We start from the raw sequence: 25,435 nt of genomic DNA, 5'->3' as shown, positions 1-25,435 counted from the left end.
AGGACATTGTTTGATGGCTGTGGAAACCTGTGGGCCATTTCCTAAGGGGAACCCAGTCCTTTGGGCTTGGCGACTCTGGCAGCTTTAGCTCAGTGCTTCTTGAGTTCACATTTATGCCTAAAAAACCCACAGAGAGCTGCACCACCCCCTTCAGCCTGACACCATCAACAATGTCTCCCTTGGAACTGATGAAGGTGTGTATTTAGAGTTGTTATGGGCAACCTTTAAATCGGCTGAGATTATCCATGTGTCATGAAAGAGAGCCAGACCTGACTCTGATGAAAAATTCCTGCCTGGCACAGAAATTTTCAGTTTAGCCTGAGAAACAGCCATAGTTCTCTAAGGAGCATGAAAATTCTGAGTTATTCGGATCCAATTCTCAAGCCAAACCATGCTTGATAGAGAACATGGCCACAAAGAAGATTATGATCCCCGAGATAGTAATCTGATTCCTCTGTATTGCTCCGATTCTAGCCTTTATTTTTATTTAAAATGTGCCTGTGGCCTGCATACCTCCCCAAAAAGGTGACCTTCATTACCCCTCTGGGTCCATGAAGGAGAATGTTTCCATCTTTCCAACGGTGGTGCATAAAGTGGCAGAAACTTTGGATTAGACTTTCCACTTTGAGGAGCCAATGTTCAACAATGTGGTGGACACTTTGCAGTTTACTGCTTCGGCTTCAGAGCACTTGTTCTCTTTCAACCAGGCCATTCTGGAAACTCTTTTAGCTGTCTTGAAAAACCCCTCTGCAACCCAGCATTGCACAGAAAAATCACCAGATGCAATCGACCTGCTCGAAGTGACCTGAAGTTCCTGTGCTCACACCCGTTACTAGAGTGCCTGGTGTTTCAGGCTTTATCGTCTTCACTGAACTCCTGAGCTCACCTTATGGCAACTCTAGACAAGGAGTCAGATTGACTGGATGCCAAAAGCCAGAATGTGTGTACTTCAGACAGCCTTACTCTTTGTACTGTGAACGTCACTTGCCTACTAGGTCACTCTGCCCATGGCTGATGAGAATTGACAAAACTTGGAGCTGTAAACCTACAGGCTCACATGAATAAATAATTTTCCGATTTGATCAGTGATGGTTTGGATGCTTCACAACAGATCTTGAAGTGCTGCTTGGCTTTTGCAAATACCAAAACCCAGTCAATAGGTATATCCATCACTTTATACCAAAATTCAATTCTGCACAGGTGATTTGCCTATCGCAGCAGATACATCAGATGGAAATGTGCACAATAGAGGCCCATTTAGCAGGGTTTCCTAGTGCGGGAGCTGATGCTGTCTGTTGCTTCTCAAGTGTAGTAATGCATGTGCTAACCATAGTCCAAAGTGACTAAGGTGATATTCTCTAGATTGGAGTGTCCATCTTTGCATTCTCTCCACCACGGCCCTCAATAGAAAGTTTCCTCTGTTTTGTCCTGCGCTTTCGTCTGAGGTATTATAGGCCGGGCGCCTTCAAGTTCAGCTGGTCTCGCATTGCCACCAATTCTGCTTCTGCTCAAAGTCCTGCAGAAGGTAGGGAGGATCTGGCACTGCTGAGCTTATTGACCTCAGTTTGGGCAAGGAGGTTCTTAGCCGATCAGCTAGCACCTATCATTCCAACACCTGTTCCTCTTACACACATGATGGACCTGTGCCCACAGCAGAGTGGCCAGGCTCTCTACCAAAAGTCCGTCACTTTGTGGGTGCACACGTTGATATTAAGCAGTATTAGCTAGAGTCATTTTGCCTCACTGATAATGTTGAGGACATAATTTTGTCTGGCAGAAAACCCACTATGAAATCACTTCATATGGTTCATTGAAACACGTTTGTGCAATGGAATGAGTCAGAAGGCCTGAATCCCTTTAAGTCATGCCTTTCTGATGTTCTGCATTTCAGCAGTTTCCTGCACAGCAGGAGCTGTTAGTGTCTACTGTCAAAGTTTACTGGGCTACGTTGTCTAGTTTCTTGGCTCTCCACTATCAGCCATCCTTGTTTATGTCACCTGTAGTGGCACTTTTTCTGAAAGGTTTGCTTTACCTGTTTCCTCCCAGTTTGTTTGTTGTTAATCAGTGAGATTTGAATATTGTGCTGACATTCTTGATAACATCTCCTTTTGAGATAATGCAGTTGTCAGGTTCAGTGCTTTTAAGACAGTGTTGTTAGTTGTAATAACTTCTGCACTTAGTGTTGGAGAACTTCTGGCCCTTTCAGTTTGTTCACTTTTCAGTTTTCTACCTGGACAAGTTGTTCCTTGTACCTCCTCAGCCTTCTCATCCAAGGTGTTTTTTTCCTTTAACATTGCCCATTCCATCAGTTATACAACTTTTTCCTCCCTCGTCAAGCCACCAAGCAGGAAGAGAAGCTGCACAGCTTGGATGCCATTGGTGCAGTGTCTTACTACAGTAATTGTGCTCAACAGGACATAGTGGATGGCTCTTAGTGGGTTTGTTAGGAGCCAAAAAAGGCAAAGCGATAACACAATGATCCCACGCAAAATGGTGCCTCTTTGTCTCAAGAACTGCTTTTTATTGACCAAGAAAAACACTCAAGAGGAACTTTTGTGACTAATTCACTAGGACCGTGGCTGTTTCTGCTGCTGTTGCTTGACGTGTTTCAGTGTTTGAAGTTGGCCGGACGGCAACTTTTTCATCATTGCATATGCTTGGCAGACCTTACTGTCTCACAGCAAAGCATGCAGTGATGGGTAATTTGCCACGGCTGTGATGTAATCCTCCTATGAGTAATTGGGACTACTCACTTTCGCCTTCAGGATGGTGTTGCTCTGAGACACATTCTTATGGTGAGGAATCTGCGGGAAGATGTATCAATCAGAAGTAAAAGATACTTCTGTTACTGTTATCTCGGGTGGATATATAAACTTTCTCCAGACTTCTTAAGTACATCTCTTGTACGCTGATGAGTCAGTGTTGTATATAGTAAGAGCCCGGCGTTTGCAAACTGCCAATGCTTTCTTGATACTTCTCTGCATGCATCAGTGGGCCACAAAAAATATATTTAGAACGGACATCAGTGCACATGTAGGCATCTATTATAAACCAGTGACGTCCTGTTCAGTCGGCAAACTTTTTAAGGAGCAACCCAGGTTCCTAAAGGACCAGTGCTGCATTTTCTTTTTTAAATAAATGAATGATTATTTTGGAAAACATCAAGGAGAGCAGGCATTGAATTATTTGGGTTCTCCTGGCTCGCTGCCTTCTTTTTCAGGCTGCTCTCACGATTCCTGTGCTAGGAATCATTTTACCACCCCATCTCGGAGATCGGTGACTCATCCCTGGTTTGCAGCGACAGCTGACAAACGTAAACCATTTTGTATTAGTTTCCGAATCTGCAACAGAAGGGATACGTCCCTTTCACTCCCCCTCCTATTTGCAATTCAGAACAGATCATAACATTGCTTTTACCAGTCCGAGGGAGTTTTCCAGTTCATACAAGGGCTTTTATGCGTAAAGAAAAGCCCCAAGCCGTGTGAGTTTGGCAGTGGCAAGGCTTGGGGTCACAAGAGAGCTTTGCACATGAGGCCCTTAGCTACCTGTACTGGTCGAGCGGTGGCTGGGCACAGTTTTAATTTACCATCGGTGTCCGTTCTGCTGCGCTGGGAGTAATGGGTCACGTTGTTTGATGATACTACGTTTTGTCGGACTATGAAAGAGCCTCTGGAACTGCGAGTCAGTGCCTCGTCTGTGCACGTGGCAGTCAATTGTGTGACCGAGGAGGGTGGCCAGTGTGCAGAGCCTGCCAACGACGACGGCGCAGAGCGAGCATTTGGTAACGGAGGCGCGAGATGATTCCAGCGTGAGGAGGCAGCACCATCAGCAGGGGGAAGGGCTCGCGCTCCGCAGCTCCGCGCATGCCATCGGCCTGTTTACAGTGTCAGACAAAAGGCAAACCCTTTAGCTTTCCTGCCAGTTAGAAATGGTCAGCATTTTGCCAATGCCTGCCGAACAATCGACCTTTACCAACAGTGCCCTGGAGCCAAATGTTAACCTCTAACACACTTGCATAATGAGTTAAAAAAATCAACGGCGACCTAGTGCCTTATTAAATATAAACTCTGTGGGACTTGCCCCAGCGCTAGCATAGCAGTAGGAAGTAGCTTAGCAAGTAAGCCATTCGACGTAATGCAAACAAGGAAAAATTTGGCCTTCCACCCTGTGATTTGTTAATATAAATCAATCAGGAACTAGGGTAGAGTAGCCCCGTCAACCGCGGGACCTCGGTGCCACTGCACCTCTTGCACCATTGACATCAAAGTTCCTGGGTACAGTAGCTGCTATGAATCAGTCATTCGCCCCGTGAAACTAGAATGTAATGTTCGATGGCATCTGTCGCTGTAGATACGCATGTTCTGCAATAGCTCGCCATCTGGTGTTGGGCCGGAGTGTTACAAGTTGTTTTTGTTCGAAGAAGTCTTTCGAGTCACGGGACCGAGTGACTCCTCCTTTTGTCTCCATTGCGCATGGGCGTCGACTCCATCCTCGATTGTTTTTTTTCCGCCATCGGGTTCGGACGTGTTCCTGTCGCTCCGAGTTTCGGAACGGAAAATTAGGTAATTTCGGAAGATTTTCGTCGGTATTGTTGCGTTCGGGATCGGCGTACTTAGATTCCACACCGCATCGAAGATCGAAGAGCTCCGGTGCCCTTCGGGGTAGTTTTTCGATCCCCCGTCGGGGCCTGGTCGGCCCGACCGCGTGCTGAAGAACGCCGATGGAACGGACCCCGTTCCGTTTCTGCCCCAAATGCCACAATAAATACCCCTACACAGACCAACACTTGGTCTGCAACCTGTGCCTGTCACCTGAGCACAGCGAAGACACCTGCGAGGCCTGTCGTGCGTTCCGGTCCCGAAAAACACTCCGAGACCGTCGAGCCAGAAGACTTCAGATGGCGTCCGCACCGACAGCCCAACGGGAGTTCGAGGAACAGGAAGAGGAAGGTACCTTCTCGATCCAAGACTCAGACTCCGAAGGATTCGACGATACACAAACCGTGAGTAAGACGTCGAAAACCACACAGAGAAACATTTACAAGGCCCAGGGGACGCCACTGCCATCCGGCCATGGCTCCACCCATAAATTCGGTGACCGACCGTCGGCACCGAAAAAGGCCCAAACAGTGCCGAGGTCGTCCGACTCCGGTCGAGACACCGGCACGCAGCCTTCTCGGGACCGAGAAAGTGCTGGAGACAAGCCTCGACACCGAGATGCCCGTGTGGACACGGCTCGACGCCGAGACAGCGGCACCGAAACAGATCGACGCCGAGAGGTTTCGGCCCCGAAAAAGAAAAAAGTCACCTCGGAGCCGAAAAAACACGCAGACAGGGTTTCGATGCCGAAACAAACTGAAAGCGACCCAGCTTCAGGCTCTTATACAGAAGAGCACTCGCTAACCTCCCAAATGCAGAAGCATAGGTTTGAGGAAGAGCTACAAGCAACTGATGTGGACCATACGCAAAAGCGTATCTTCATACAGCAGGGGACAGGAAAAATAAGCACCCTTCCCCCCATTAGGAGAAAGAGAAGGTTGGAGTTCCAGACTGAACAGACACCACAACCAAAAGTGGTGAAAAGAGTTACCCCACCACCCTCTCCTCCGCCCGTGATTAACGTCTCACCAGCACAAACTCCATCACACTCCCCAGCTCACACCACCATGAGCCAGGGTGACCAAGATCAGGACGCATGGGACCTATACGACGCCCCAGTGTCAGATAACAGTCCGGAGGCATACCCTACGAAGCCATCTCCACCAGAAGACAGCACCGCGTATTCTCAAGTGGTGGCTAGAGCAGCACAATTTCACAACGTAAGCCTCCACTCAGAACAGGTCGAGGATGATTTTTTATTCAACACACTCTCCTCCACCCACAGCTCCTACCAAAGCCTGCCTATGCTCCCTGGTATGCTCCGGCACGCAAAAGACATCTTTAAGGAGCCGGTCAAAAGTAGGGCAATCACACCAAGGGTGGAAAAAAAGTATAAGGCGCCTCCTACAGACCCGGTTTTCATCACTACACAGCTGCCACCAGACTCTGTCGTTGTAGGAGCAGCTAGGAAAAGGGCCAACTCTCACACATCTGGAGATGCACCACCCCCAGATAAAGAAAGCCGCAAGTTCGATGCAGCTGGTAAAAGAGTCGCAGCACAAGCTGCAAACCAGTGGCGCATCGCAAACTCCCAGGCACTACTTGCGCGCTATGACAGAGCCCACTGGGACGAGATGCAACATCTCATTGAACATCTGCCCAAGGACTTACAAAATAGGGCAAAACAAGTGGTTGAGGAGGGACAGACCATTTCCAACAACCAGATCCGCTCCTCCATGGACGCTGCAGATACAGCTGCACGGACAATTAATACATCTGTAACTATCAGAAGGCATGCATGGCTCCGAACGTCTGGATTTAAACCAGAGATTCAACAAGCAGTTCTCAATATGCCTTTTAATGAAAAAGAACTGTTCGGTCCAGAAGTGGACACAGCGATTGAGAAACTCAAAAAAGATACGGACACTGCCAAAGCCATGGGCGCACTCTACTCCCCGCAGAGCAGAGGGAATTACAGCACATTCCGTAAAACGCCCTTTCGATGGGGGTTTCGGGGTCAAAGCACACAAGCCAGCACCTCACAAGCCACACCGTCCAGTTACCAGGGACAGTATAGAGGAGGTTTTCGGGGACAATATAGAGGAGGGCAATTCCCTAGAAATAGAGGAAGATTTCAGAGCCCCAAAACCCCTACTACTAAACAGTGACTCACATGTCACTCACCCCCTCCACACAACACCAGTGGGGGGAAGAATAGGTCATTATTACAAAGCATGGGAGGAAATCACTACAGACACTTGGGTTCTAGCAATTATCCAACATGGTTATTGCATAGAATTTCTACAATTCCCTCCAAACATACCACCAAAAGCACAAAATTTAACAACACACCATTCCAATCTCCTGGAGATAGAAGTGCAGGCACTATTGCAAAAGAATGCAATCGAATTAGTGCCAAACACACAAATAAACACAGGAGTTTACTCACTGTACTTTCTGATACCAAAGAAGGACAAAACGCTGAGACCAATCCTAGACCTCAGAGTAGTGAACACTTTCATCAAATCAGACCACTTCCACATGGTCACACTACAAGAAGTATTGCCATTGCTAAAACTACACGACTACATGGCAACTTTAGACCTCAAGGATGCTTATTTCCATATACCAATACACCCATCGCACAGGAAATACCTAAGGTTTGTATTCAAAGGAATACATTACCAATTCAAGGTACTGCCTTTCGGATTAACAACCGCACCAAGAGTCTTTACCAAATGTCTAGCGGTAGTCGCTGCACACATAAGAAGGCAGCAAATACATGTGTTCCCATATTTGGACGACTGGCTAATCAAGGCCCATTCGTTCATAGAGTGCTCAAATCACACAAATCAGATCATACAAACCCTCTTCAAACTCGGGTTCACCGTCAACTTTACAAAATCCAACATTCTGCCGCGCAAGGTACAACAATACCTAGGAGCCATAATAGACACATCAAAGGGAGTAGCCACTCCAAGTCCACAAAGAATTCTAAATTTCAACACCATCATACAACGCATGTATCCAACACAAAAGATACAAGCAAAGATGGTATTACAACTCCTAGGCATGATGTCTTCATGCATAGCCATTGTCCCAAACGCAAGACTGCACATGAGGCCCTTACAACAATGCCTAGCATCACAGTGGTCTCAAGCACAGGGTCACCTTCTAGATCTGGTGTTAATAGACCGCCAAACTTACCTCTCGCTTCTGTGGTGGAACAACATAAATTTAAACAAGGGGCGGCCTTTCCAGGACCCAGTGCCACAATACGTAATAACAACAGATGCTTCCATGACAGGGTGGGGAGCACACCTCGATCAACACAGCATACAAGGACAATGGAACGTACATCAAACAAAACTGCATATCAATCACCTAGAACTTCTAGCAGTTTTTCAAGCACTAAAAGCTTTCCAACCAATAATAGTTCACAAATACATTCTCGTCAAAACAGACAACATGACAACAATGTATTATCTAAACAAGCAGGGGGGGACGCACTCCACGCAGTTAAGCCTGCTAGCACAAAAGATTTGGCATTGGGCAATTCACAACCAAATTCGCCTAATAGCACAATTTATACCAGGGATCCAAAATCAACTCGCAGACAATCTCTCTCGAGATCACCAACAGGTCCACGAATGGGAAATTCACCCCCAAATTCTGAACACTTATTTCAAACTCTGGGGAACACCTCAGATAGACTTGTTTGCGACAAGGGAGAACGCAAAATGCCAAAACTTCGCATCCAGATACCCACACGAACAATCCCAAGGCAATGCCCTATGGATGAACTGGTCAGGGATATTTGCTTACGCTTTTCCTCCTCTCCCTCTCCTTCCTTACCTGGTAAACAAACTCAGTCAAAGCAAACTCAAACTCATATTGATAGCACCAACTTGGGCAAGGCAACCCTGGTACACAACGCTGCTAGACCTATCAGTGGTACCCTGCATCAAATTGCCCAACAGGCCAGATCTGTTGACACAGCACAACCAAAAGATCAGACACCCAGATCCAGCATCGCTGAATCTAGCAATCTGGCTCCTGAAATCCTAGAATTCGGGCACTTACAACTTACCCAAGAATGTATGGAAGTCATAAAACAAGCCAGAAGGCCATCCACCAGGCACTGCTATGCAAGTAAATGGAAGAGGTTTGTTTGCTACTGCCATATTAATCAAATACAACCATTACACACAACTCCAGAACATGTAGTGGGTTACTTGCTTCACTTACAAAAATCTAACCTAGCTTTCTCTTCCATTAAAATACACCTTGCAGCAATATCTGCATACCTGCAGACTACCTATTCAACTTCCCTATATAAGATACCAGTCATTAAAGCATTCATGGAGGGCCTTAGGAGAATTATACCACCAAGAACACCACCTGTTCCTTCATGGAACCTAAATGTTGTCCTAACTAGACTTATGGGCCCACCTTTTGAACCCATGCACTCCTGCGACATACAGTTCCTAACCTGGAAGGTGGCATTTCTCATCGCCATTACTTCCCTAAGAAGAGTAAGCGAGATTCAGGCGTTTACAATACAGGAACCTTTTATACAACTACACAAAAATAAAGTCGTCCTAAGGACCAATCCTAAATTTTTGCCAAAGATTATTTCACCGTTCCATCTAAATCAAACAGTGGAACTTCCAGTGTTTTTTCCACAGCCAGATACCGTAGCTGAAAGGGCACTACATACATTAGATGTCAAAAGAGCATTGATGTATTACATTGACAGAACAAAAAACATCAGAAAGACTAAACAACTATTTATTGCATTTCAAAAACCTCATGCAGGAAACCCAATCTCAAAACAAGGTATAGCCAGATGGATAGTTAAATGCATCCAAATCTGCTACCTTAAAGCTAAACAACAGCTGCCCATTACACCAAGGGCACACTCAACCAGAAAGAAAGGTGCTACCATGGCCTTTCTAGGAAACATCCCAATGCAAGAAATATGTAAGGCAGCCACATGGTCTACGCCTCACACATTCACCAAGCACTACTGTGTAGACGTGTTATCCGCACAACAAGCCACAGTAGGTCAAGGCGTATTAAGAACATTATTTCAGACTACTTCCACTCCTACAGGCTGATCCACCGCTTTTGGGGAAATAACTGCTTACTAGTCTATGCAGAACATGCGTATCTACAGCGACAGATGCCATCGAACTGAAAATGTCACTTACCCAGTGTACATCTGTTCGTGGCATCAGTCGCAGTAGATTCGCATGTGCCCACCCGCCTCCCCGGGAGCCTGTAGCAGTTTGGAAGTTACCTTCAATTATTTATATATGTATCATCTCAACCTTAAATAGGTGCATACTTAGTCACTCCATTGCATGGGCACTATTACTACAATTCAACTCCTACCTCACCCTCTGCGGGGAAAAACAATCGAGGATGGAGTCGACGCCCATGCGCAATGGAGACAAAAGGAGGAGTCACTCGGTCCCGTGACTCGAAAGACTTCTTCGAACAAAAACAACTTGTAACACTCCGGCCCAACACCAGATGGCGAGCTATTGCAGAACATGCGAATCTACTGCGACTGATGCCACGAACAGATGTACACTGGGTAAGTGACATTTTCATTACTTGCTTTGAATTATGTTTTGAATTACTTGTTGCTACAAAAGATGAAAGTTCAGAGTCAAAATGATTTCACAAAGGTGGCTCGACCCAACTATGATCCGAACGTAAGTTTTCTCAAACCAAAATCTTCTCGCAATCAGACATCGTTCTTAACATCAAAGGCAGATGTCTGAACAGCCGCCCTCCAGTAGTATCACTTCAGTTCACGGAGCTATTGAGGACAGCCTCATTATATTGATTGTGATCATTTTGCTTTGTGAACCTCTGGGCCAGGTTCGCACACTAGTAATTTTACGAAGAGAATAGGATTGCAGCACCATAAGCATTCTGTGACCAAGCGTACATTATTGGACGTCACCGTTCAAGCCCAGTTGCATAGATTGAATTAGAGCAGCAGCTGAGGTGACCCTACCACTAGCCCACTTATGGCTCTCCTGTTACCCAACAGGGAAGAAACGGGCCCCATTTTCCTTTTCCTTTCTTGCATTATGGTGTGGTCCCACCCTTGCTGCGTCAGATATAACTAAAAAAAAAAAAGAAATTGAATTTCTCCGTTACGTTTATCCACATCCCTGAGCCATAGGCACCTACAATCATACCCAAACAAGAAATAGCCGTCGATTGGGGGTGCCATACGGGTGGGGGGTTTATTATTAACTCATTGTGACATAATTTTTAATGTCACTCAATATTGGCAATTTAAAATCAGGCAGGCTTCCACTCCAGGCTGCAAAATGTTCCTAAGTTTTGCATACAAAGAAACTGGGGCGTAAGCAGATGTTCCTTGTTCACAGGCAGGTATCAAATACGCCAGAAACTAAACCGCTAAACCCAGAATGTGTCCATCGTAAGTCCAAGAGAGCGGAATCCACGTGAGGTTGTCAGGCTATGAACACAAAAGGGGGAGAGGGATGAAAGAGGTGGTGTTTTAGGGTAATTTACTAATTCGTCCTTTCTGAATCACCAATTGTCACACGACAGAGTAATAAACTATCTTCAACCAACAGTATGGTACACTATAATCAGGCTAACCACTGCCTTTGTAAATAATAATATTTTGATGTAATGTACGCAAATATATTGTATATGGCTATCTTGGGTATCTGCCATGGATCCGACCACATTGGGCACTTTGTACTGTGCTATTCCACACCACACCATTGTGCTCTCCACACTTACAATTTTACAAAACTACCTAAAAAGCAAAACGTTTTTTGCTATGTAACAAAACTGTTAACTGTGTCAGTGCTGGTTTCTCTGTCCACACCACTATTGCAGATTTCCTACATAATAGTTAAGGTCGAAAAATTCTCAGGTGGCTGGTGCTCCCTGAAAGCAGTGAGATGTACATCCACATTCCAAATTTCACTATTTGAACAAACTGAGCAAGCCCGGCTACCACCAGGGACAGAAATAGTTCATTTTACACCTCTATTTTCACATAGATTTGCTGAAATGGCATTGGAATTTGTGAGATAGTTGTGGAATATTTCAATACTTTCTTGCAGTTTCAAGAAATGTGATTTTCTCCCAACCCCAAGAACATTTTGAGAAAGTGTTGGCAGTTTAGCTTATTTTCTCTCGCAAAAAAAATAAAAAAAAGCTCTATGTGATAGAGGGAGCTCAGATAATTGAGCTTCACTTGGTCTGTCTTTTCTAATTGTTTTTATTTAAATTTTATGCAAAACAAACCATTTCCACAATCTGACGATATACAGTTTAGTGGCATCATGGTTGTAAAAGTACAGACACCAATCAATACATTTCAATCATCTGGAAATAGACCACCAAGACCAACCAACCTGGTCGTCTTTACCATCACGGTTCCCAGACTACTGCAGTATTCAGTACACTAGCCCCTTCCAACATCAGCGTTGTGGAGGCTCTAGAGGCACATCCCGCCTCCTTTATATTCCAAGTTATGATGTTCTCTCAATTTACCCCACACTTTATCAAATTTATTTGCACGTCCTCTACTAACCTAAAGCACTCTCTCCACCTTCCTGCATGTATCCATGCCCAAGAGCCATTGACGCTTGATTGACAATAGAGTCTGCCCCCCCCACCGTCCACCCCCCAATAAATGGCAATGACTCTCTTTGCCAACATGAAGCCCAGATGACAGAACAGAAGTTGAGCTCGTGGAATATCTACATTGTATGGGATTCATAGCAGAATAAATTGAGGTGTTGCTGGGATGTCAACCTCTATAATGGGCTCACGTTCCTCCACAATTTCTGCTGTGTACCCAGTGATAGTGGGGCTCCCCCAGAGTGTATCTCTGAAAGTACCGCTGCCTGCCCTACGTCTCAGACACTGAGGATCCTGAGCTCTATCCAGCTGATACAGTCCGCTTCTGTGATAGACTCTATAAAAGATTTTTAATTGTATCAATGTTACTTTAGATGTGATAGCTACCTCTCTAGGGTGCATCAAGGCGACCTCCCAGTGTACTCTGAGGTTTGTAAGTGTTTTGGGTCTGTTAATAATTATGAGTGAAACTACTTTATGAAGAGTCTCCTCTATTCTAGCGGGCTATAGGCGGGGAATGTTTCCCACTGTTTTCCGCTTGTAAGGCATGGTGTAGTGGTAGTTACCTGCATTCCTGCATGGGGTATATGACAAATTCAGACAGGAGGGTTTGGAATAACTTCACCCCTCCTGTGTTTGAAACATCTTCTATCGTGGGGGGCCAGCAGGTGGGTTTCTTGCAGGAAGACTAGTTTGGGTCCCTGTCTGCGGATGAACTGGAACCAGGCCCCTCTGCCCCCCCCCCCCACACACACACACACATACTTCTGTTGGCCAAGTCATTGACATTCCAGGAGAGGACTTTCAGGGTGGAGGGACTTGACATGCCAGGTGTTCTTGAAAGATCATCCCTAACTGTTTCTTTGTCTCCACTTTTCCAATTAGCAGGCTCGAAACTACCTACTTCCCAACATCGGGAAGGTCTGTCGCCCACCCGATCCTCTCTCTCCCAAACTAAGCATTCAACCTGTGCTGGGTGTGTATAAATTCTCTCTCCCCCTTTAATGAACAAACAGCAGCGTGATTCCCTGCACTGCCTGCAGTGTTAGGATATGAATCACACTATTTGAGATCCTGCCAATTCGCCAGTCAGTGGGAGTGAGCCTTTTTATCTCCCCTCAGTCTCTCAGCTAATTCTCTCTTCTCAGCATCAAGGTGGGTTCCTGTCTCCAGGCATCTCGGGCCTGTTAGCTTCAATGGCTGCTCTATTTGGCAAGAAACTTCTGGTTTGTCCACGGTCTGCCCTAGGGCGGCATGTATTCGATCCCAACAAGTCTGGGGAGTGAGTTCTACGTCTGCAGTGGCAGGGCGCTTTTGCCCCTCGAGTGCCAATATGGGACGCCGCAATGGGTTGCAGCGGGGGCTCTTGATTCAGCTCCTTCCTTTCTGCTGCCAGTTTCCAGGATGCATCTGTGGTATCGAAAAAGAAGGATTTGGATCCATTAGAACCTTAAGTTTGGCTGGAAACGAGAGCATGTAGGTTTGGGTCACTTCCTGGAGCTTATGTTCCACAGCTTCAAATTATTTCCATTGATTTTGAACTTGTCTTATATAGTGTGGAAATATCAGGATTTGGGAGGATTGATATGTTCACCTTTCTTGCACACCTCTCTCAGTATTATATTCCTGTCACATGAAATGGAATATGTGGGTGATCAAGGGGTGCAGGTTCGTGCCAGAAAGAGGCCTCCGCACCAGTGCCCTATGGGCCCTCTTGACCCCAAATCAGGGTGACAGCAAGCTGGTGGGCATCCAGGAAAAAGTTCAGTCTTCTAGAACTTTATCAAATGTGGAAGAGCCATTCGACTCAGTGGGAGGAAAAGCTGAGAAACCGCAGGTTGTTACTTTGGGATCAGTTTTCGGTGTTCTCCACTCATTGTTCTAAGGTCTTAGTGGCTGCTTGGGGCTGGGTCACAATCGTCTTAATGGTAGACAAATCAATTTCCTGGGAGAAGATGCGTCCCTCTGTTTCTAAAAATGACACATTTTGGAGGTCCTGGCGCAAGAGGGTTACATCTGTCCCCACTACCCCTAACATCTTCTCCACTGCAGTTTGCAAGGCCAGATTTCATGCAGGATCATGACCATATCAACAGTCTCCTGCAATGCTGGAGACCCCACCGGTTCTAATCCCATCTGCCCCTTTTGGGCAGCAGTCTATTTGTGGTCTTTGCTTGGGTTGGTGAGCACTGGCTCTTGTGCTTCCCCATTGGTGCCACTTGGAGAACCCCCTTCACCTGCAGCCTCCTCTGTCTGGTCCCTGGACACACAGGGTTCCTTCCGCTGCTCCAGAAAAGTCTAAATGTCCGGCGGACCCATTTAGGGGTGGTCTGGCCCTCTTGTACCATCCCTACCTCCCAGGACTGGCAGCACGGACAGCAGGTCTCTGTGGCCTTACTTTTGGGCAGTATGGCCTCCAGTGGTACCTAACCTGTATGATTGCACCCTCTTATTGTGCTCTTCTGAAGCCACCTACTGTTGGAGCTTCCCCCTCAGGTTGCTGTGCCACCAACACAGCCAGTACCAGTCTCTTCCTGGTCATCCTTCCTTGCTGGTACCACTACCACCAGGACCTCCTGGGGGGAGGGGACAAGCGCACAAGCTTGTGTTTCAGGCCCCCCCCCCGCTCTCATCACTCTGTTTCCAGTCAGGCCCCCAAAGCAGCCATCACCTCCTGCTCAACCTGTGTACAGTTGCGGCCCAAGGCATTATCCTCTGTACCTGGACGCACCACTCCTTGGCGCTGACATTCGCCCGACGCCCGGGACATCTTGTTTGGGGTCAAGGACAACAAGTTTTTATGTTTACTTTGTCCTTGGGACAAGTAGGCCCAACCCTCTGCAGCACAAACCCTTTGGCTGCCTGTTTAAGGAGAGTGGAACTCTCTGCAGTTGAGGTAATGTTTCCAAAAGATAATGCTGTTCGAACTTGTATTTATGGTTCATTATTTGAAAACCTTCATTATTAGGGTGAGTGCTGTAAATAAATGTTTTAAGGTCACACTTCACTACTGACGTTGGTTCCAGTACAAAAAAAAACGTGTATACACATGTTTGAAAAGTTTAGGCTATGAGGCTAAGTATAATGCTCCCAGAATGCTCTCTGATTAGATGCAAATGAAGTGTCATTTAGTAAAATGTTTTGATGCATGCTAGTATTTCCCAAAAATATTTCTAATGGAAAAATCTGTGTAACCATTTTCAACACGATTATGGGAAGCATGAAAATAAACAAACACTGACAAAGCCAACTGATCTGACATATTTTTATAAGTCTTTTAGTTTCATCAAAGCGTGTCTTGTTTTGACATGGCTTTTGTAACACTTTATTGTTGTGGGAGCTACCAGACCCTCAACATTGTAACAAACACTGGCAAAAAAAAACCAAAACGTTTTTGAACTCTAAAAGCACACGTTGCCACCAGTGGCATAACAAAGGCCCCCGCAGCTGCCCTCCAGGGGGCCCCTTCAGCACAGCACCTGCCCTGAATGAGTCTGGAGAGGGGGCTCATCCATGTTCTTTGCAAAAGGGCACCCTACAGTTTTGTTACGTCACTGATTGCCACTGTAGTTCCTAACACTGAACAAACCTACTTTGTGTGCCAATATGCTCCTTGTGGAAGAGAAGAATGCGATCACTGACAGTAAAGCCAGCCGAAAGAGAGAGAAATAGAAGTTTAATAAAAACAAAATGTCTTTGTTAACACCAGACCTAATTAGGGACCAAGACCCACATGTAGGTAGCTTTTTGCATGTCGCAAACAGCGACTTTTGCTGTTTGCGACGTGCAAAAAGTACATTGTGATGCACAAACCCAGTTTTGCGATTCGGTAACCTGGTTACTGAATCGCAAAACGGGTTTGCGACTCGCAATTAGGAAGGGGTGTTCCCTTCCTAATTGCGACTCGCAGTGCAACGCAATGTAGGACTGTTTTGCGAACGCGGGCGCAAACCAATCGCAGTTTGCACCAATTTCAAATGGGTGCTAACACTTTCACAAAAGTGACCCCTTCCCCATTGTGAATGTCACTGTAAACATTTTTTCAGAGCAGGCGTTTAATTTTTCGTTTTTGTAATGCATCTCGTTTTCCTTTCAGGAAAACGGGCTGCATTAAAAAAAAAAAAAAACTGCTTTATTGAAAAGCAGTCACAGACATGGTTGTCTGCTGTTTCCAGCAGGCCACCATCCCTGTGAGGCCGCCATTCGCAAGGGGGTCGCAAATTGCGACCCACCTCATGATTATTCTTGAGGTGTGCATTTGCAAAGCCCTTGCGAATCACAGATGGTGTCAGGGACACCATCCTACATTCGGATTTGCGACTCGCAATTTGCGGGTCGCAAATCTGAACCTACCTACATGTGGCCCCAAATTCTTAAAGTCACAAAAGTGCACCCATGGTATATGCTGTACCCCTATAAAATATTTGTGAACTGTATTTTAGCATGGGTAAATACGCATGTGTAGATTTGCTCATGTGAAAATCTATTGAGCATTTGCAAGTTCATTTTCCCTCCAGCCACTTTCTTCCCAACCCTGGAAGAAGTTCTAATTCTGCCATCGTCAGGAGTAAATGTCCTACCTTTCTTATTATGGGAAAATATTAGAGAGAAGCTGGTGAAAATCTTTAAAACATGTAGGTTAGTAGGTTTGCAGACTCAAAGGCATTCCAGCCCTGGAACTATTGCTTACTGCTTCCTCCAGCCCCAGTATGCAGATCTGCAGAAAGGTGGAAAAAAAAGAAAATTGCTACAGTAGGGATTGAAACTGCAAGTATTCAAGCCCTACTATGGTAGTAGCCCTGGCATAATCAGAGAGGCTATTATCAGAGCTCTTACATAATTAGATTGCTGGCATAATTTGGCGCCACACTACATGGCACCAAAGGGACAAGTAGATCTTTTTACAGGACAAGTAGATTTGAGAAGCAACCTGTCCCGTGGACAAGTAGATATTTTAATAAATTCCACACCCCTGGCAGTCCCCTGAAGCTCTATGCACCTGTGTCCTGTGCAGTAGGCCTGGTCAGCCCAGCTCCATTCAACCAATTGCCCATTGAAGTACTCCAGTTGCCCCGCAGTGTATTGAGCCGGGGTCCCCGAGGTTCGACCAGCTCCTTCCTCGTGGTTGTTGGAGACCACAGACACCGCCTTCACCTGAGGCAGCTGCCCTTCCTCTTGACTGCGCCTCTCACTGGGGCCACTGAAATGCCATATTCTGGAACCCAATGGGGTTGGGCTTTCATTCTCACTGCCCTCAACCCTTCCCCCGCCCACCCAACTCAGCGTCTGATGTCAATTTTCCGGATGATAGGTTGGTTCAGGATATAGGGGAAGGCCGAAGGAGCTAAATCACTGTGCCCCCGCCATGTTCGCCAGCTTAACCTCACCTTCTGATTCTTCAAAGAAGATTCTTATTCATACATAATGACAGAGAACATCCTTGTGTAGGGCAAGATGAAAAAAAAATGCCCAGATCTTACATTGTAAGCTGTATTCAGCAGTGCTTGATAGGTTTTTCAGGCTCGTACAGCAGCATGCTGTCTGAAGTTACAAACCCTTTGCCTGCTAGGACAGCAGATTAGTTACACCACCTTGTAGGCAAGGGTCTGAAATAACAGTAGAGATAACATTGACTAAACATCTGCTTTCAATGTTTTTTGGAAATACATTATTTAAATCCTCAAACTTCGTAATACTGACTTATTGCCATCAAATATAAGATTTTTTTTTTTATTTTGGAAAAATAAACTGGATTTCCAAAAAGCAGTTTACCATACATGTTTAGTACTTAAACATCACTTTGTAACTTTCTGTTTGTATCAAAAAAATCATTTACATTAGTTATAATAACAATATAAGATAGGTATTTATAAAATCTTAAAACAATTAACAAAATTATGCATTTACGCTCCTCCATAAAGAATGCAGGCACTGTTAGCCAGAAAATACAGATTAGATGAATTGCGAACATCTTTCCATTAATAAAAAATCTCTGTAATCTCTTCACCCTTAGCCATGCAGACCATAAGAAAGAAGCAGTCAGTGTCAAGAACAAGGCTCCATCCTTTTGATAACCCTTATGCTAAGGCATCAAGGTAAAATCTTTTGCCATTTTTCTTGAATAGTCGGAGGAATCATTATCGCCTTAAGATTTAATGTAAAATAGCATAATAGACTCCAGTGAGAAGTGTAGTAAGCCCAGATTTTCTACATAATTTGTTTTGTGCTTCTGGTTGCAGCTCATCAAGATCAGATTTGCAGCCAAACAAGTTTTTGTGACCTGTTAGGTTGAAGCTAGGGGACCGACTTTGGTTTTACTAGCTGTGCTGTTGAAGTTGTACAGCCGGCATGCTTTCTTGACTATTCTAGTAGAGTCAGTCCCAATTGAGACTGGGTTATCCCATTTATTATAGTAACTCAAATAAAAAATAAAAAACACACCCCTTGGGTTGCCCGGCATACACCATTGGCTCTTTTAAGGAAGATTACTTCTAACAGAGATCTTAGTATGAGCCAGTGACATATTTATTTTCTGTTGTGTCCAGCATAGTAAGGATATAGAGCAGATATATCTGGAATTGATGTAATACCTAAAGCCTTTTTTGTGCAGTGGGATTAGGAAGACTAGGGAATGGGATGTCATGCTGGCACATCGTTATATACCTTAACTAAGATACATGCCCATAAGTTTGAGTCTGCGTAAAAGAAGTCTACAGGGACCAGGTCTGGGTTGGGCATTTCACTGGTCGTCTTAGCTTAGGTAGCTCATGCAGTTCGTTAGTTCCAGCAGATGCTCCTATTTCCTGCTGCCATTGTTGAAGTCTCCCTTGCACGTCCATGCCTTGCAAGACAAGGATGCCCACAATATGCTGATGGTTAGAGTTATATAAGAGGTGGCGTTTTTCCAGCCTTAGGCATCATCATGCCTTAGATACCTGGAATTATCACCAGTATGCTAGAGCCAGCAACATACCAGCGGTAAACGCTACTCCGCCCATATGGAGGAGCCGCCCCTGCAGCCACACTCTGACACACACTCCCAAAAGCAGCATTAAAAGTAGTTAATGTGCGAGGTTGCAGTGATCTTGTACAAGCTGCACCCTCTCTCCCTAATGGTACCGACAGCATGGCAGGACACTGAGGCTGACAGTGTAGAGCTTGCATTCCAGCTTTTCACTTTGTGATTTGAGCCGTATAGTGATTGGCTGCGATTTAAGCCCCTATGGCTGCTCTCCATCACATCGTACGTTTGACCTAGCTGCCATTGCCTTTGTAGTGGTGACTACAACACTGTGGTATGTACTTCAGGTTTAGGCCGCACCTCTCTCAACACAGCCCTGTGCACGATGGTTCAGAATCCACAGACCATGGAATGCTGCTGGGCTGAGCACGAACTCCCGGCCCACTCACTGCACATGCAGGCTTGTTTTTCACCTTTCACTCCAGGTTCTGTTGCTGTGCTGGAAAACCAGCGCTGCACAACTTCAGCCCCTAGGGGCGACTGGCTAGGATGGAGGGAAATAAATAGATCAGTGCCAGAAAGCCTGTATGGTAAGCCAAGCTGAGCCTGGAGGTCGAAAAATACACGTGGCATCAAGGAACAGATCGGGAAATCGGAATAAATAACTGAAAACTAGAAATCTAAAAACATTTATAAAGCAGCTGGCTAATGGTTGTGGAACCGACTGCTCGCCCCAACCCCCACACACCTCCTTGTAGCCCCCACAAATGTATTTATTTCAGTGAAACAGCCTCATAACATCTGCGGAAGGGATCCAAGGACACCCTCTCCTCGGAAGAATGGAATGTGCCGGGCTTCTCGACATTTGTTGCAGGTTCTACGAGTCGCGAACCCAGATCGCCAGGCACAGCGCCTCGAGAAGCCATGGACGAGAGCGCGACGGGCTGTGACTCGCTTAGGCCTTAGTCATTTTGCCGAATGTATTTTGCTGAACAATGTTGGAATGCTCTCTGTGCCTAGGCATGCTTCCAGGAGAAGGAAACTTGGAGCCGTGACAAATAAACATGCAGGGAAATGAAAGGCCCTCCGCTGTCCTGCCCTCGAACTGCTCCGTTGAAAGCCCGTGGGTTAACGCCCAGGACGTAGCTTCACTTTTCCGTTCTGTTGCAGAGGCGGCCAGCCCAGGCTCTGGCTATCAGCACCAGGGCCCAGTTCCTTCGAAGCGAACCAACTGCCGGTTTCAGAGGCTTTAATTATCTCCCCAGCGTTCACAATGGAAATCAGATTTCATTAGATGCACCCACTGCTTTAAATGGGTCGGTACTGAGTACCTGCACTTCTTTAATCAGAAACATGCAGGTTCTATACATGGTGAGTACCAGCGCGTCTATATTTCCAATATTTCCACTTGGTGTACCCCGAAACAGCCCGTTTTGGAAAGGGAGCAGTAGCTGTCGTGTCCTGCTGGGATGCACGTATTGTGGGAGGCCGTTTACACGGTGCGGAAAACTCAGTCAATGACTGAAAAACATAGAAGTGGAACTAACACCCATTGACGGGCGTACATCTTTTGCACACTATCCCTTTTTGCTAATACCTTTCATGTTGATATTTAAATACCTACTAGGACATATGCACATATTAAAAATAACGCACGTATCTATTAATTCCACTTTTGAGGAGTGCTACACAGGGCTCACAGCTGATAACACGCAGATTCAAATAACAAATGGATGATGTATATTCTTTTTTGGTATTAAGGAGAAGCAGAGGCTGTCTTCCATTAAGATATATATTCTTTGTTTCAGACTAGGACAAAATAACCCGTGTGCTTAGTGGATCACTCCATCTTGGTATAGGGTCAGCTTAAAAGGCGACAGGCCAAAGAATATATAGTCCATTCCATGGTCAATGCCGCTAATATGTGCTTGAACACATCACAACTAAAGTGATCTCAGAAAGAGACCGCCTGTCCACTCTTTTGTGCGCACCTAGAGGCCCACTATCCTAGCTATCTCCTTCCTCTGGTTTTATTTCTTTTTTCTTTTTTAACCTTTTATTTACATTTTCATACCATAAAAAACAAAGATGACGGACGAGAAGTATAGAAATGTTTCACAAGTTACATGGGAGACGAATAGATGATAAAATACATTGTGGTTTTCATATCTGGTATTGTGAAGATATAGATCAAATCGGTAAAGAAATTCATTGGAGCGATAGGAACAGTAAACTTGTAATTATTATGTAATGTGGGAGTAACTTCCCTGGAAGGCTACCACCGTTGGGTGGTGGCAGTCAGTATACTTCTTGTGTGAAAGGAGAGAAGAGGGGAGAGAAAAGTGTAAGCAGAGGGGAGAAGAGGGAGGAGTTGGGGAGGGGTATATGCCAAGGACCTAAAACTGCGTGTAGGGTTGCTGGGTAGAATTCGGCTCAGGTCGCTTATCTGAGGGTGCGGTGGTCCATATGTAAGCATCTAAGGGTAACCAGAGCAATTTAGATTCGTTTTGGTTCAGGATGGTGTTGTCCGTGCTTGTTAGGAAGCATACCCAAACACACTAAGGTGGTCATTACGACCCTGGCGGATTACGTCCGCCAGGGCCGCGGGACGCGGTGGCACCGCCGACAGGCCGGCGGTGCCCCGCGGGGCATTCTGACCGCGGCGGCTTAGCCGCGGTCAGAGAAGGGAAACCGGCGGTCTCCCGCCGGTTTCCCGCTGCCCCCAAGGAATCCTCCAAGCCGGCGCAGCTTGCTGCGCCGGCTTGGGGATTCCGACTCCCCCTCCCGCCATCCAGTTCCTGGCGGTTCTCCCGCCGGGAACCGGATGGCGGGAGGGGGAGTCGCGGGGCCCCTGCAGTGCCTATGCCAACGGCATGGGCACTGCAGGGGCCCCCGTAAGAGGGCCCCAAAATGTATTTCACTGTCTGCCTTGCAGACAGTGAAATACGCGACGGGTGCAACAGCACCCGTCGCACCTTCCCACTCCGCCGGCTCTATTACGAGCCGGCATCCTCGTGGGAAGGGAGTTTTTCCCTGGGCTGGCGGGCGGTCTTTTGGAGACCGCCCGCCAGCCCAGGGAAAAACTCATAATACCCTCCGCGGTCTTCTGACCGCGGAGCGGTATTATGGAGGGCGGAATTCTGGCGGGCGGCCTCAGCCGCCCGCCGGAATCGTAATGAGGGCCTAAGTGTGATGGGAGATGGATTTGAAATCTTTCCAGTCGCAAAGGATTGTTTTGACCCCTAGTGCGAATAGCAGGTCAGTTGTAGGAATTCTGACTTGTTTAGTGAGGGGATCTTGAAGAGACCAGGGGCCTAAGCAAGTAAAGACAAGGTCTAAGGTTATTTTACAATGGAAGATGTTGTTTATTGTTTTGTTGATTTCTCCCCAGTACGATTGGAGTAGTGGACAAGCGAACAGCATGTGTTTGAGGTCGCTAGCCTCAGTGCAACAGTTCCAACATTTGTCTGGGTTTAGGAGGCTCAGTCTGAAAAGTTTGTCCAGGGTCCAGAAAGATCTATGTAGTAGCCAATATTTATATTGTGTAATGATGATGGAGATTTTGAGCTTAGTAACATTCTTCCATGTTTGAGACCAGCTCGGCAAGAGACTTCTAGGTGTGTGTTCATGGATGATTTTATAGAGTTTAGAGGCTTGGTGATTCTCTGTTGCAATCAAGGATAGTTTCTTAAGGATTCTTGGAGGATGTGGGTTTAGGAAGGGTTTGTTTCATTTAAACGCAACTTTGAGTTTGAGGAAGTTATAAAATGCCATGTTGGGGATGTTGTGAGAGGTCTGCAGTATAAAGAAGGGAATCAAATTGGCTCTGTTAATCACATCTTTAATGTATAGAATGTTGTGTGATGGCCATATGGGCCACTAGAGGGATTTACCATTGATTGTTAATAGTGGGTTGGGCTAGAAGTGAGGCATAAAGAGTGTTTCAGTTTGACCACACATTTGCTGTCCATGTCCTTTACTGCCAATAATGTGTCCCTGATTATTCTTGAGGAGTGTTGGTGTTTAAAGTACTTCATAGAGATGGCGGCTATGGGTGTAAATGGGGGGAAGAGCCCTAACTCTGTCTGCCCAGATGGGGGTGTGGAGGGGGTTTGGTTCAATCTACTTTATTGCTTGTGTGAGCAGGAATACGGCCTGAAGTCTTTTAAAGTTGGGGAGACTGACTCCTCCTTTCTCCTTGTCAAGTGAGGATTTTGGTTGAGATTCTGGGTCTTTTACTATGCCAAAGAAGTTGACTCCTCGATTTGTTGAGGAGTTTGAAGAAGTTGTCTTAAAGTTGTAGGAGGAACATGCTTATTATGAAATTAACATACAGTGCTATTAGCATTTTGGTGCACTGTAGTCTGCCTCACCAGGTCATGTGTTTAGGAGACCATGTCTCAATAGGGTCATGTAGTTTTTAAACTAGGTATATTTTTAATGTGAGTGCAAGAATCTTTCAGCGATTTACACAGTTGGAGGCTCAAGTATTTGAGGTGGTATTTTTGCCATTTGAGGTTAGTATTACCAAGAAGTGTAAGGGTGCAGAGCAGGTTTAGGTGGATGACCTCTGTTTTCTCTTAGTTTAGAGATTAGCCCGAAGCTTTGCCAGTAACATTAATTAGGTTTAGGATTTCAGGTATGGCTGTGTCTGCATCTTCAGAGAAGATGAGGACATCGTCTGCATATGCTGCCACTTTGTAGGTTTTAGACTCGAACATAAACCTAGGTTGAATTTTCGGATTACTGATTTTACGAAAGGCCAAACTACTTTTGTAGGAGGCTGGACTGGCTTGTAGTGAGTACCAAGGGGTACTTGCACCTTGCACCAGGCCCAGTTATCCCTTATTAGTGTATAGGGTGTCTAGCAGCTTAGGCTGATAGATAATGGTAGCTTAGCAGAGCAGCTTAGGCTGAACTAGGTGACGTGTGAAGCTACTACAGTACCACTTAGTGTCATATGCACAATATCATAAGAAAACACAATGCACAGTTATACTAAAAATAAAGGTACTTTATTTTTATGACAATATGCCAAAGTATCTTAGAGTGTACCCTCAGTGAGAGGATAGGAAATATACACAAGATATATATACACAATAGCAAAAATATGCAGTATAGTCTTAGAAAACAGTGCAAACAATGTATAGTTACAATAGGATGCAATGGGGAAACATAGGGATAGGGGCAACACAAACCATATACTCCAGAAGTGGAATGCGAACCACGAATGGACCCCAAACCTATGTGACCTTGTAGAGGGTCGCTGGGACTATTAGAAAATAGTGAGAGTTAGAAAAATAACCCTCCCCAAGACCCTGAAAAGTGAGTGCAAAGTGCACTAAAGTTCCCCTAAGGACAAAATAGTCGTGTTAGAGGGAAAATGCAAGGAAAACACAAATCAGCAATGCAACAACGATGGATTCCTGACTGAGGGTACCTGTGGAACAAGGGGACCAAGTCCAAAAGTCACAAGCAACTCGGAGATGGGCAGATGCCCAAGAAATGCCAGCGGTTGGTGCAAAGAAGCTCTTACTAGGCTGAAGAACTGTGAATACTGCAGGAACGACAAGGGCTAGAGACTTCCCCTTTGGAGGATGGATCCCCCACGCCTTGGAGAGTCGTGCAAAAGTGTTTTCCGGCCGGATGGACGCCAACAAGCCTTGCTACACGCAAATCGTGCGTTTGGCGTTTTTGGACGCTGCTGGGGCCCAGGAGGGACCAGGAGGTCGCAAATTGGACCTGAAGAGAGAGGGGACGTCGAGCAAGACAAAGAGCCCTCACTGAAGCAGGTAGCACCCGGAGAAGTGCCAGAAACAGGCACTACGAGGATGCGTGAAACGGTGCTCGCCGAAGTTGCACAAAGGAGTCCCACGTCGCCGGAGACCAACTTAGAAAGTCGTGCAATGCAGGTTAGAGTGCCGTGGACCCAGGCTTGGCTGTGCACGAAGGATTTCCGCCGGAAGTGCACAGGGGCCGGAGTAGCTTGCAAAGTCGCGGTTCCCAGCAATGCAGCCCAGCGAGGTGAGGCAAGGACTTACCTCCACCAAACTTGGGCTGAAGAGTCACTGGACTGTGGGGGTCACTTGGACGGTGTCGCTGGATTCGAGGGACCTCGCTCGTCGTGCTGAGAGGAGACCCAAGGGACCGGAAATGCAGCTTTTTGGTGCCTGCGGTTGCAGGGGGAAGATTCCGTCGACCCACGGGAGATTTCTTCGGAGCTTCT

General features: G+C 46.1%; 1 protein-coding gene across 2 annotated transcripts in view; it reads left to right on the top strand.

Annotated features, from left to right (window-relative positions):
* Window positions 1-25,435, top strand: part of DNMBP (dynamin binding protein) — a 469,368-nt gene that overhangs the window by 65,881 nt on the left and 378,052 nt on the right. Inside the window, exon 1 of one of the 2 annotated variants that reach the window (XM_069239685.1) lies at window positions 20,468-20,580. The exons of the other annotated variant lie outside the window; for it this stretch is intronic. The gene's annotated coding sequence lies outside the window, so the exon portion shown is untranslated. Of the gene's footprint in view, window positions 1-20,467; window positions 20,581-25,435 lie in introns of those variants that run through there. 2 annotated transcript variants of the gene reach the window in all.

The sequence above is a fragment of the Pleurodeles waltl genome, chromosome 6 (assembly GCF_031143425.1).
Source record: "Pleurodeles waltl isolate 20211129_DDA chromosome 6, aPleWal1.hap1.20221129, whole genome shotgun sequence".
Lineage (NCBI taxonomy): Eukaryota > Metazoa > Chordata > Amphibia > Caudata > Salamandridae > Pleurodeles > Pleurodeles waltl.
Note: the sequence above shows the minus strand (reverse complement) of the source record. Positions and strands in the feature narration are given on the sequence as shown.